The following is a 12517-nucleotide window of genomic DNA, read 5'->3' as shown; positions in this document are numbered from 1 at the left end:
AGCTTAGCACACGATCGTTTAGTATTCTGCTATTGCTTTCTTCATGACTTATACATGTTCCTATGACTATGAGATTATGCAACTCCCGTTTACCGGAGGAACACTTTGTGTGCAACCAAATGTCACAACGTAACTGGGTGATTATAAAGGTGCTCTGCAGGTGTCTCCGAAGGTACTTGTTGGGTTGGCGTATTTCGAGATTAGGATTTGTCACTCCGATTGTCGGAGAGGTATCTCTGGGCCCACTCGGTAATGCACATCACTATAAGCCTTGCATGCATTGCAACTGATGTGTTAGTTGTGGGATGATGTATTACGGAACGAGTAAATAGACTTGCCGGTAACGAGATTGAACTAGGTATTGAGATACCGACGATCGAATCTCGGGCAAGTAACATACCGATGACAAAGAGAACAACGTATGTTGTTATGTGGTCTGACCAATAAAGATCTTCGTAGAATATGTGGGAGCCAATATGAGCATCTAGGTTCCGCTATTGGTTATTGACCGGAGACGTGTCTCGGTCATGTCTACATAGTTCTCGAACCCGTAGGGTCCGCACGCTTAAAGTTTGATGATGGTTATATTATGAGTTTATGTGTTTTGATGTACCGAAGATAGTTCGGAGTCTCGGATGTGATCACAGACATGACGAGGAGTCTCGAAATGGCTGAGACATGAAGATTGATATATTGGACGACTATATTCGGACACCGGAATGGTTCCGAGGGTTATCGGATATTTATCGGAGTACCGGGGGTTAACGGAAGCCCCCCCCCCCCAGGAAGCTATTGGGCCTTATGAGCCTTAGTGGAAAGGAAGGAGAGAGGGAGGCCAAGAGGTGGCGCGCAGCCCCCCTTGCCCCAATCCGAATTGGGAAAGGGAAGGGGGCGCCCCCCTTCTCCTTCCTTCTCTCCACCTCCTCCTTCCCCCTTCTCCTAGTTGGAATAGGAAAGGGGGGGGGGTAGGGGCAAACCTACTTGGAGTAGGATTGCCCCCCCTTGGGCGCGCCTCTCCCCTTGATCGGCCCTCTCCTCCTCCCCCCTTTATATACGGAGGAGGGGGGCACCCCATAGACACAACAATTGATCATTAATCTCTTAGCCATGTGCGGTGCCCCCTCCACCATAATTCACCTCAATAATATCGTAGCGGTGCTTAGGTGAAGCCCTGTGTCGGTAGAACATCATCATCGTCACCACGCCGTCGTGCTGACGAAACTCCCCCTCAAAGCTCGGCTGGATCGGAGTTCAAGGGACGTCATCGAGCTGAACGTGTGCTGAACTCGGAGGTGTCGTACGTTCGGTACTTGGATCGGTCGGATCGTGAAGACGTACAACTACATCAACCGCGTTGTGCTAACGCTTCCGCTTTCGGTTTACGAGGGTACGTGGACAACACTCTCCCCTCTTGTTGCTATGCATCACCATGATCCTGTGTCCGCGTAGGATTTTTTTTGAAATTACTACGTTCCCCAACATAAATATGGCCATCTATGATACTACTTTATGATACTATGCACTATGGAGGTAGTATCATATACTAGTATCATATGCATGATACTAGTGTATGTTACTCCCCACTATGAGTAGCTTAAGGTCGACTACCCTACGAAAGTTGATCTTGAGAGGATTAATCACTTCGGCATGAGCAGAGTGCCTGACAATTCTTGCTTCCTTGAGCTTGAGGAGTGGAAGCGAAACATGCCAGTTGGGCATCCCCTGATTCAGATTTGGGTCAGATTTTTTGGGGGTTCCCCCCAAACTGCTCAATGACTTCCTCGAGACTTGAAGCATTAGATCTCTTATTGAGAAAATCGAGGAAGTTGATTTCCTTCCACTCGCACGCATGGCATTGCGAGGATGCGTGTTGCGGTGATTGATGTGGATGTGGTGCCGGCTTATCTATCCTGGTTTTATGGGGGTTTGAGTTATGATCTTAAGATTGAGATCGAGGGGTACCCGATGGCAAAGGACACTAACGAAGGCAAAGACAATGATGGTGGTGCTGACGGTGGGGATCGACAGCAGGACGATCTTTTTTTTGAATGGCCACCGGGAGGGAAGGATCCCCACCTGAATATATTCAATGGAATTTGCCTAGAAGACTTGCGGCTCTATACAAGATAGGTCCAAATGAACCAGAGTAGACGGGGAAAACAAGACAAGAGATGCAATCGAAAACACACACACACACACACACACACACAAACACATCCAACAGAACCACCGGAAGACCCGCCGAGAAAAGGGCACACAGGGAGAAGAAGGCCTTTCGATGATCTGAAGTTGGATGCACCAACACCACCAACCGCCATCACAAATCTCATCAGCACAACCCTCCAGGAGGAGGACCTCAACTTACATCTTCATCTGACCAAGCAAGGAGAGCCTTGAACTTTGGCCGTCTGGTCGCCACCCAACAACACCCAGCAGAGGTAGAGGTGTCATATGGGAACAAGGTGATCCATTGAGTAGGATAACGACCCCGCTAACCCGGCTTCGGATGAAAATCAGAACCAATCCAGAGCAAAGCTGAGCCATGATCTCTCATACAGAGCACCACCTCCTCGCCAACAAAGCACAAACCACCATCAGCACCAAGCCGTCCACACCACCACAACCGTCAAACCTGTAGCGAGCAGCCACCATAAAGACCAACCGAGCCTACCCCAGACGATGCCTTCAAGAAGGGATGCGACACAATGTGCGTCGCCATCGTCCATTCCAGACGGACTTGGAACATGGGTTTCCCCTGGGATGTGAAGGGGTAGTCACCATGACAACGCCGCCTCCAAGGAGGTTAGTGGCGCCCGCAGTCGTCACCGGCGCCGGCTTCGGCAGGAGCAGGGCTTTCGCCCAAATGAGCAGACCACCTCCAATAAGCATCGAATTGATCTCGCAGCACCGCTCCCTGCACCACCACAGAGAAGGGCCACTGCAGCCCCATCGCCACACATGACCAAATCCGGGTTGCCACAGGCCAGATCCGGCAGGATCCAACTTGCCCCCCGCCGCTCCCCACCGGATCGGGCCAAGCCGAAGCCGATAGGCGCGCCGCCCACGCCAGCGCCGCCAGAAGGCAGAACCACAAGCTAGAGCGGACGGTGGCGCCTCGGGGAAGGGCGAGCACCGCCACCCCGCGCCTCACAGCGACCTCCGCTGGACACATCTGAACCGAAACCAGCAGCCATCCCCGACGCCCACCGGTCGCCAACACAGTAGGGAGATGCTGATTCGGGGAAGGCCAGCGGAAGGGAGCCGCGAACGCATCCGCCCCACTGTCTCCGACCACCACCAGCAGAAGCGATGCATGCCGGAGTCACGCCGCGCCGCCCGCCGCCCCACGGAGCTCCCCGGCCCACGAGCAGTCTGCACGAGGAACGACGGCCCGCCGCCGCCAGATCCGTGCGGGCTTCACCCGGCATAAGCTTTTGGCGGCGGCGGGAGGAAGGGGGGTGGCTGGAGGGGAGGTTCGGCCGGAGGGGAGGGGGTCGTCCTCTCATATCCAGCAGGACGATCTTATGAAGCACCATAAGCGTGGGGATCGGCCTACGTGGCCGCCTGCATCGTGAAGGGCACCTACGTCCTCGAGAACAACAGAACCATGTGCAGGGTGCACTAGGAGGTGCTCGCGCGCGCCGCCGTGGTGGGAGAGCTTCCACTTCCGCCTCAGCGGCGTGCTTACAGAGGAATCCTTTAGGCGCAAGTGCGACAAGCTCATCTTCGACGCCATCTACGAGCACGTCCCCGTGGCGGGCGGACACCGCCATCCTTCTGCTCCGCAGTACATCGTGGCCTTCCGAGGGACTGCCCCACCCCAAGGCGATACACGACCTGTTCCTCGACTTCAAGATCATGGCCAACACGCTCTCGGACTCCAAGCGCTCCGAGCATGCGCACCGGGCTGTGGACACGCTCCTCGCGACCATCGCCAAGCGCTCCGACAGCGGCGGCGCCGTGTGGCTCGCGGGGCGCTGGAGGTAGGGCGGACCATGATGGCGGAGCAGGGCCGCAGCCTCCCGACCTTCCTCTTCAACCCGCCGCACGTGTCGCCGATTCCGGCGATCGACATGGTGCTCCCGTCCGAGGGTGCGAGGAGGGAGCTGCTCGCCAAGAGCAACCTCGTCAAGGTCGGGCTCGGGCTGGTCCTCAGCCCCCACCGGAAGCTCATGGAGAGGCTGTTTGAACGGCTGTCCCCGTGGGCGCCAAACCTGTACGTGCACGAGAGGGACGTCATCTGCCAGGGCTTCATAGGCTACTTCGAGCAGCAGCAGCAGCTGGAGGAGCGCTGCCGTGGCGCCAAGTCGGCCACCACGCTGTCGTACCGTGACATGCTCTTCTTCACGCTCGGCAAGGAGAAAGAGCGGCCGCACCTCCTGCCATCCGCGACACTGTGGAAGAACTCGAGCATGGATAGAGACGCCAACCTGTCCAGCAGTCGCTGGCCGCACACGAGCTCCAGCAGTGGTGGAGACCGGACGGCGACCTCAGGTTGAGCGACAGACGTTATAGCTTCGCATGACTATCGGAATTGCTAAATCTCAGTCGACGACTGAGACCATATAGTTATCCTACATTATTTTCCTTCAAGGTGCGTACAGTATCTGTTGTCAACGGCTCACCCACCCGCGCGCTTTGGGCTGGCCTTGTGCAGGGCAGGGCCTCTGTTCTTCTCTTTTCTTTTTCTTTTTTGTTTTTTCTCATTTCTCATTTTAATTTTTGTTTTCATTTTTGTATTCTTAATGGAATTAAAAATGTTTAAAATTCAAAAAAAGTGGACAAATTTTTAGGAAAATTTAAAAATGTCCTCAAATTCTTACAAAGTGTTCCTGGATTTTAAAAAATGTACATGAATTAAAAAATGGTAGTGAGTTTTTAAAATGCGAATTAAAGGATGTTTCAAATTTATAAAATTATGAATTTGAAAAATAATTGTCTAGGCAGTGGAAAGGAGCGATCGAGAAGAGTGGATTTTGGCTAGGGTTTGGTCTGAGGTGGGTATCGTGCGGACGAGTGGGAGCTGGATGGGCCAGCATGTGCCGGATCCGACGCATCCTGACCGCCCCATATGGGCTGGATCCGAAACGTCTGAGTATGTCCGAACTGTCCCACATATGCGCTGGATCCGACACGTCTAAGTATGTCCGGACCGCCCCACATATGCGCTTGATTTGCGGGATGCCCGGCCAGTTTGAGGGAGCCGGTTGGGTGCGTAGCAATTTTGTAACCGGTTATTGATCGGGTTGTTCGTCTGGATGTACATGAAGATTTGAGGGGTCTGGTTGTAGATGCTTTTATAAGAAAAGAAAAGAAAATACGTTGTGGATTAGATGACATGCGTGCTTACCGCGGCAGTTAGTTTCACGGACTAGTACTTCTGTCCTGGATGTTCTATTCTAACCGAGAAAGAGGCGTAGCTGTGTCGTCTGATTATCCTAAGCGCATATGCTAGCTAGGGTTCTTATTAGTACTAGATGACTCGTTGCGCCAAATGACGCAAGGGGCGAGAGGGAGCCAAGTATTGTGAGAATATTTAGACACCCTAGTCAAAAATCAAATGTGGCCAACACTCCCGCATCCTCTGTTTGAAAGCCACCTTTTCTCACCGGATCTAACATAGATACATGATTCTTCAAGAGCAAATTTTAGAGAAAATATAAAGCATGGCCTTCAGAGTGATTATGCAAAATACAAACACATAGCCATCTTGAGATCCACAGCAATGCACCATCGACTTTTTTCAAACCGCCATAATTTTGGCAAACAAACACTTGCTGATCATCCTTGTTAGTCATCCTGAGAAAGACCATGCCTCCACAGTGCGTTGTACAACTATAAACTCAGCTTCTTATAATTTACTTCTTCATCGCCTCCATAATCCTCTCATAATTTAGGTCTGGGGCAATTGCACGAAGGGAATTCATATTGAAAGGAGAAGGCATGATCCTCTCATAATTTATATACTATAAACTCAGCTTGTCTACTGATGAAAATTTGATTCAGTTCTAAAATTTCAAAAGCGAGGAGAAATACATGTCCTCTAGACTGGACCACCCCTTGGGCACCATCAGTAGCAGCAGGGAGATGAATCAACGAAGCATGAGCTCTACATAGTACCCGTAGACAGGCTAAAACTGAAAATGCAACTAATGTTCAGGAGGCATCATTTTTTCTCATCTGATATAGAAATCCAAACCGCCAATGAGCTGCCAATAATATGTACATGAAAGCCTCCAATAATGAAATAATTCCCTTTTTAACGGAAGGTGTTGCTGTTAGTGGAGAACAAATATTCTGCAGTATACTTTGTAGTAGTTTGTATGATCTAATAAATCAAGTAAATCTGTAGGCACTTGTGTAGAAGCTCAGAAGTAATATAAGAGTACCTAATTTGTGCATGGACAGCAGGCAACAATTGAAAATTTCCAAAGTAATGTACTCTGTTAAAGAGAGAGAAAAGGCTAATTCCTACTCGAAAGAATAAAGTGTAACGAACATTTGTCATAAATACCTGAGACATACTGCCTCCCTAAATCTTCTTTAGAAGGCCAACCGAATGCAAAACAGAATCCTCACATGTTCATGTTGTCCAAATTTTTCATAGGTACACGCTACATTTAGGGACCCCTTTTCAATTATAAAGAGTTAACAAGTGCTGCAATTTAAATATCAAAACAATCAAATGGTGATGGTGAAAACATAAGAGTCTTTAGCATGCGAAATTTTAGTAAACACATATAGTAGTATTATTGTTATTAATAATAAAAGGAATCATACGTAGTATGTCAAGTACTGAGAAAAGGCAGCTTCTGCTAAGCCCCACAAGAGGATTTCTCCTTCAGACTGTAAAAGTTTCGGTGGAAATACTGATCATAGCTGCATAAGCTCTAAAATTAATTGTAGAAGCGGAAGCTGTAAAAATTAACTATATATGTTGTTGCAAGCTTCAACTCATATCCGAGACAATGTACAAATCTAATTTCACTATGGGTCAAGGAATTTTGCCAAACTTTTGAAGCTCTTATCTTCAGTTGACCTCCCTAAAGAAATATGGAATTAATATTATTTACACAAGACAATATGCAATTGCCTTACAAAGCCTCTCCGGGATGAAATGGAGCATAGAGAAGAATGTCATACCAGTTGATAATTAGTGAGTGAAGCTTCCGTACCCGAAAAGAGCCGAACAAAGACGAACTTGCGAGAGCATGCTTACATGCATCACATGTTCTTTGTAACAGTTTGCGGTTCATCAGCAGTAATCTTTTACCAATTGTGCCAAACTCCGTGGGTACTGTTTCAGTGCACACTAAGCTGCATCTTGTATAAAATAGTGCCCAAATAACAATTGCTAATGAACAATTTGGTTCCAAGTAAAGGAAAAGATTTTTTGGGAGATATATCAATAATCTTGTTCTACGAAAGACTTAAATACACCTACATACATGGGTAACCTATTGAGCTACAAATTTCAGATAAGTTATTAAAAAAGCTTCTAATCCTGAAAACATTGAACTGCTAAACATATACAAAATCTTCCATTAGTACTGAATAAGCATTTGTTGTGCACTCTAGGAATTCCAAATGGATAGTTGTAAGCCTCAGGCATAGCATAGCACACACAAAGGAATTTTCAAGGTTATACATATGTATGTTCTCTGTACCTCATCAATATAATCTGGTAATATATATGGTCTTCTAAAAAACAATACAATATTAAAAACCCATTCTTTTATCACATTAGAGTATATGGAACATGTCATCATGATAACCCTTTTCTTAAAGCAAAAAATGAAAGGAAAAATGAGATCACCAAAACATGTGAAGAGAGCTATATTATTTTTTGCTTTAAGAAGAGGGTTATCATGATTTGCCTGACTGAAACCGATTGGAGTAAAATCGGGGAAAATGTATACCTTGTTAAGAAGACAAACCTCATGATAGCAAATTGTCTAACCACCACCAGAATTGACGATGTTGTGCCCTTGCAAGGAACAACCTACATAGGAACCTGAAGAAAACATGACAAAATAGTCTAGTTTAGTGTGTGAAACTACGAATTGCATACAAAGAGATAAAATATTCAGGGTAAGTGACTAAGGGGCTGTTTGGTTTCTAGCCACATCTTGCCACACTTTGCCACACCTCACCTTAGGCAAATTTGACCAAGTTAGGTGGGTGTTTGGTTCTAGCCACGTCTAAGGCAATATTTTTTTTATGAGAAGTGAACCCACATATTATAGACACAAAAAGTGTGGCAAGATTCCCTTAGGCAAGCCAAAGTGTGGCTAGCAATTTGAGCAACTCAAGTTAGGCAAGTGTGGCAAAAATAATATGGCAATATATGGAAAACATAGTCACAATCCCCTAATTAGTATTACTACAAGCATGAGAGAAAAAAGCGCAAAGAAAAGGAGCCATTGGTACTGATCACTCAACACTATCCGTTGTGTCCCAAAGAAGGGCGAGTGGATGAAGAGAAGGGGCAGGGCTGAGTCACGAGACACCATCCATGCTGATGCTCGACCTTTCCCATGACGCCGTGCATACCTTGGAAGGCCAGCTTGGACAAAGGGCAAGGGCCTGGACAACTGGACGAGGCCGATAGCAAACCCATGGATGCTTTGCAGCCATATATAGAGGACAGAGGACGACGACCGGCGTGCGGCAACTTCTAGTCTATCAATTTATTATTTCTAATTTCAAATGGAGCATCTATCAAATAACTCAAATGAACAAAAGCCACCGTTGGCATCCGGAGGAATATTTTGTCAGGGTAGCTCATGGAAAAAATAGAGAAATAACTGAAGATCAATGCACAAATATCCCAGGGTAAAAACAGAGAAAAAAAGGATACAAAACAGAACAGGGATAAAACGTCCAAAGAACTTCCCCCTAGAAAATAATTATTTTCAAAAGGAAATGTAAAATCGATGAATCGCTACATTCTGTATTCTTATACTAATTTAGCATATGTGGCTGTAGCTCAAGCAATACTTCACAAGCCCTTCTATAAGGTCTACCATGATTGCATCACCAGTGATCGTTTTATGACAACAGTGACTTTATTTATTCGTTGAGAAAATTACTAATCAAATTTGAGAGTGTAGTATTGTATGTGAACTACCCTCGGCTCAACACATCAAAACCAATTGATCACGAGATCCATGTTGGTTCCAATATTTGCATCTACTTTATTAGCATATGGAAAGAAGCATGGTAGTTTTATGATCACATCTATTAAAGAAACTAATAAGATCACCTAGAATTCCTCATCAGGGACTTGGAATTTTCTGTGTATGTGACGTTTTACTTCTCCTGAAGTCTCACCTTCACGGATAGCATGAAAAAGATGATCTCCAAATTTCTGAATCTGCCGTCAATCACAACAATGGTGTCAAACTGATTGGAGAAAACTATAATAAATATATGATATCTTCATCTGCAAAGAAAGGATACTCACATGATAAATTAGAAGGTAGTTGTCCAAACATGAATAAGCAATGCAAAGATGGCATAAGAGAGCAAAAAGTGCAGATTTCCACCCACATATAGCCACTGGTTTGGGAACGAAGAGGGGCAGTGGGAGAGAAATAGATCAGGAGGAAGAGGGAAAGAAAGATTAGGAGAAGCTCAACAAGGCAAGCAAAGATTGAGAATGCTGAAATCATGCAGGAGGCGACAAAGTAGATGAGGAGTTCACCGAAATGTTTGAATCGCTGATCAGGCTCACAGTAGCGACGGAGATGCGCGGCAATCATCAGAAGGGCGCGGTGATCAGTTGTCAACGGATATGGAGTTGACAGACAGTTATAAGAGCAGTGCTTTCTTTCCTAAAAAACATTGTATTTAAAATATGTATCCTACAAAATTCTGAATAAGAAAACTCATAGCAGCGACATAGAGGCGCGGTGATTGCCTGTCAACTGATATGGAATTGACGGGCAGCTGTAGAGCAGGGTTTTCTTTCCTAAAGAAAGCGTTGTATTCAAAATATGTATCGTACAAAATTTCTGAATAAGAGAATTGCAGGAGGAGGAAAAATATGCTTGATTTACATTAGTACATCGGGAAACCATGAACCACATAAATGATTTACTTTTTACATAAATCAGCCAGAGAGGGAACATATATGCCAATGGAAGTAGGATATTTAGCAATATTTTCCAAAGATGTAGCCAGATAATCAACATAGCCCGGAGTAAAGTTTGAAGTATATTCCTTCCTATATTAATTACTGCAACTTCATGCTTACAACCATCAAATAGTACTAAGCTTTCTTAAGTATTTCTCAACCTTGACAAAAAAGAGAGTATCAAATTTCTGCAGCAATATACAGGATCCAGTACTTCCAGGTCCATGGTGCGCAAGCAGCAGAGAGTAAAATTACACAATCTCACATGGGCAAACAGTTTAATTGGGCTTATAGACAAGCATTCTATACCTCCCCATCTGCAGCTAGGATCTGCTTATTTGACGCTAAGTTTGACGCAGAGAGTGGACACCAAACATTCAAAAAAAAGGGATCATGCAAGCCATTTACCTTCTTGTTATCCCAATTCCATGCACAAATGGATTAATTGCAGTTGCTGATGCTCCCTGTCACCATAGTCCTGCCGGTGCTAAGAAACGAGGGATCTGTCAAAGCAAAACCTGCAACATCATTAACCTAGCAATGATTCTGAAAGATACTACACCACTAAGTCTGCCTACCATACATGCACAAAAGATGCTTTCATAATCTCAGTTTTTATATTACCATCAAATTGCACTTGGTCGACTGAATGATCCTCCCACCTGCCATAGAGCTTAACAAGGCAAGCTGACAACAAAATTAAGAAACAAGAACAAGCTGAACATCGCAAGGCAAAACACTCAAAGCATGATTATATATGGCATTGCTGCTACGAATGTATGGTGATAATACTCAAACAGAACTTCTCTTCATTCATGCCTTGCACCAGGGGCGCAATGAGTGGAATCTAGTGAATTAAAAGGAGAGGCTTTGCCTTGCGAAGTTTCTTGCTTATTATTTTTTAAGCGAGGCCAAATCAGCGGTTCAAATGTACTGTCCAAAAACTGCATCAATGTCTAGTACGTACAGTGATATGCAGAAAAGTCCAGCACATATACAACACATTCAGAGAAACGGATGACTTGTCAAGAATTAGGTGGATTATGCGACTACAGCAACTTTGCCGACTCAAATGCTACAGAGACCAAATGATGGTGTGAGGCAGCTCATCATATATAATCAGCTCTTGCAATAATAGATCACACACATACAAATCAAATATACAACTAAATCAGGAATAAGAAAACCATAAAACATTGGTCTTGGGCTGCAAACCATTAATCCAATTGGAGATGGAAAATAAACCAAGATCGAGTAAAGTCTGAAGGTAATTCTAAGTACAGTCATTTGAGTAAATAACAGAAAGGTAACTACCAACTTTCTATTAATCATACATATGAAATAACCTTCATCACTTCTTAAATGAAAAACTCAAAATGAAGCTCACCTAGTCATGTAGTGGTCTTTCCCTCTTATTCTGGGTGTCCTTTCCCTCAAGTGCTATGAACAGCAGGTACTTACACCATATTCATCATCACTTCTTCTTGGCTCATAGCCTTCTCTTCAATAGTTGCATCCTGGGAAGAGTTTTTAGTTCACAAATAAATAACCAAATAACAAAGCAACCAACATCAGGTAGTAGCACATGGCAGCAGGGCAAGCAGCAGCCAAACATTGCAACAGCAGAACCAGCAGCACTGAACTCATGTATAACCAGTAGCACAAGTAGTAGCCATAGCCCACAAGGGGAAAAAAACACAAGCACAAAATTGAGGGGAGGCCGAGAGAGAAAGCAGGAGCTCACCTGCCTGATGGAGGTGAGAATGAACCAAGGAGGAGAGGCGTGGGTGTCGGTGTTGTCGCTGGTGCGGGAGCCCTCGGTGGTGGACGAGTTACACGCGCATGGCGAGCTCCCGCGGCTCGGTGCCCTGCTCCGCGTCGCCGACCGTCGCGGAGGCCAGCAGGACAAGGAGGCGTGGGTGATGTTGTGTGGCATCTGGCGGTGTTGTCGCTGGTGCAGGGGCCCTCGCTGGTGGATGAGCTCCACGCGCACGGCGAGCTCCCGCGGCTTGGCGCCTTGCTCTGCGTCGCCGCGACGGTCGGCGGCACAGAGAGGAGGGGCTCGCGACAGGGGTGGGGAAGGAGGAAGGAAGGGGTGTCGGCGCCAGGAGAACCAGGGCAGAGGAGAGGCGAGGCGGCAAGATGGGACGAGGGCTGCGGCCTCGCGGGACTCGAGGGCAGGAGGGGATTGGGCTAGGTTTTCACAGCGGACACGATTTTAGGCTACACAGCCCTTCAACAGCCCATCATGTGATCCCTGGCCCCCACAGGCGAACGAGACCACTTGTCATTTAGCTTCAACCCAGCTCGTGGCGTGAAAATGAACAGACGGACGACCATATGCCAGCAAGATAAAAACGCGTACGGTAAACTCATCGT

The 12517-nt window shown here is 46.3% G+C and overlaps 1 long non-coding RNA gene and 1 pseudogene across 6 annotated transcripts; one reads left to right on the top strand and one right to left on the bottom strand.

Moving 5' to 3' along the window:
- Positions 1-1863: 1863 nt before the first annotated feature.
- Positions 1864-4525, top strand: LOC123191622 (GDSL esterase/lipase At4g10955-like; annotated as a pseudogene).
- A 1401-nt stretch (positions 4526-5926) lies between these two features.
- Positions 5927-12292, bottom strand: LOC123188282 (uncharacterized). 6 transcript variants are annotated; one of them, XR_006494488.1, is made up of 4 exons: positions 11883-12292; positions 11526-11655; positions 10763-10825; positions 5927-10641 (listed from the first exon to the last, which is right to left on the bottom strand). It is a non-coding gene; the product is annotated as an uncharacterized lncRNA (long non-coding RNA). The 6 variants fall into 6 exon arrangements; XR_006494485.1 differs by having other exon boundaries at positions 5927-8014; positions 9266-11655; XR_006494490.1 differs by having other exon boundaries at positions 5927-9376; positions 9467-11655.
- Between the last annotated feature and the right edge of the window lie 225 nt (positions 12293-12517).

Source organism: Triticum aestivum, chromosome 2A (genome assembly GCF_018294505.1).
Source record: "Triticum aestivum cultivar Chinese Spring chromosome 2A, IWGSC CS RefSeq v2.1, whole genome shotgun sequence".
Lineage (NCBI taxonomy): Eukaryota > Viridiplantae > Streptophyta > Magnoliopsida > Poales > Poaceae > Triticum > Triticum aestivum.
This window is presented reverse-complemented; position numbering and strand designations above follow the sequence as displayed.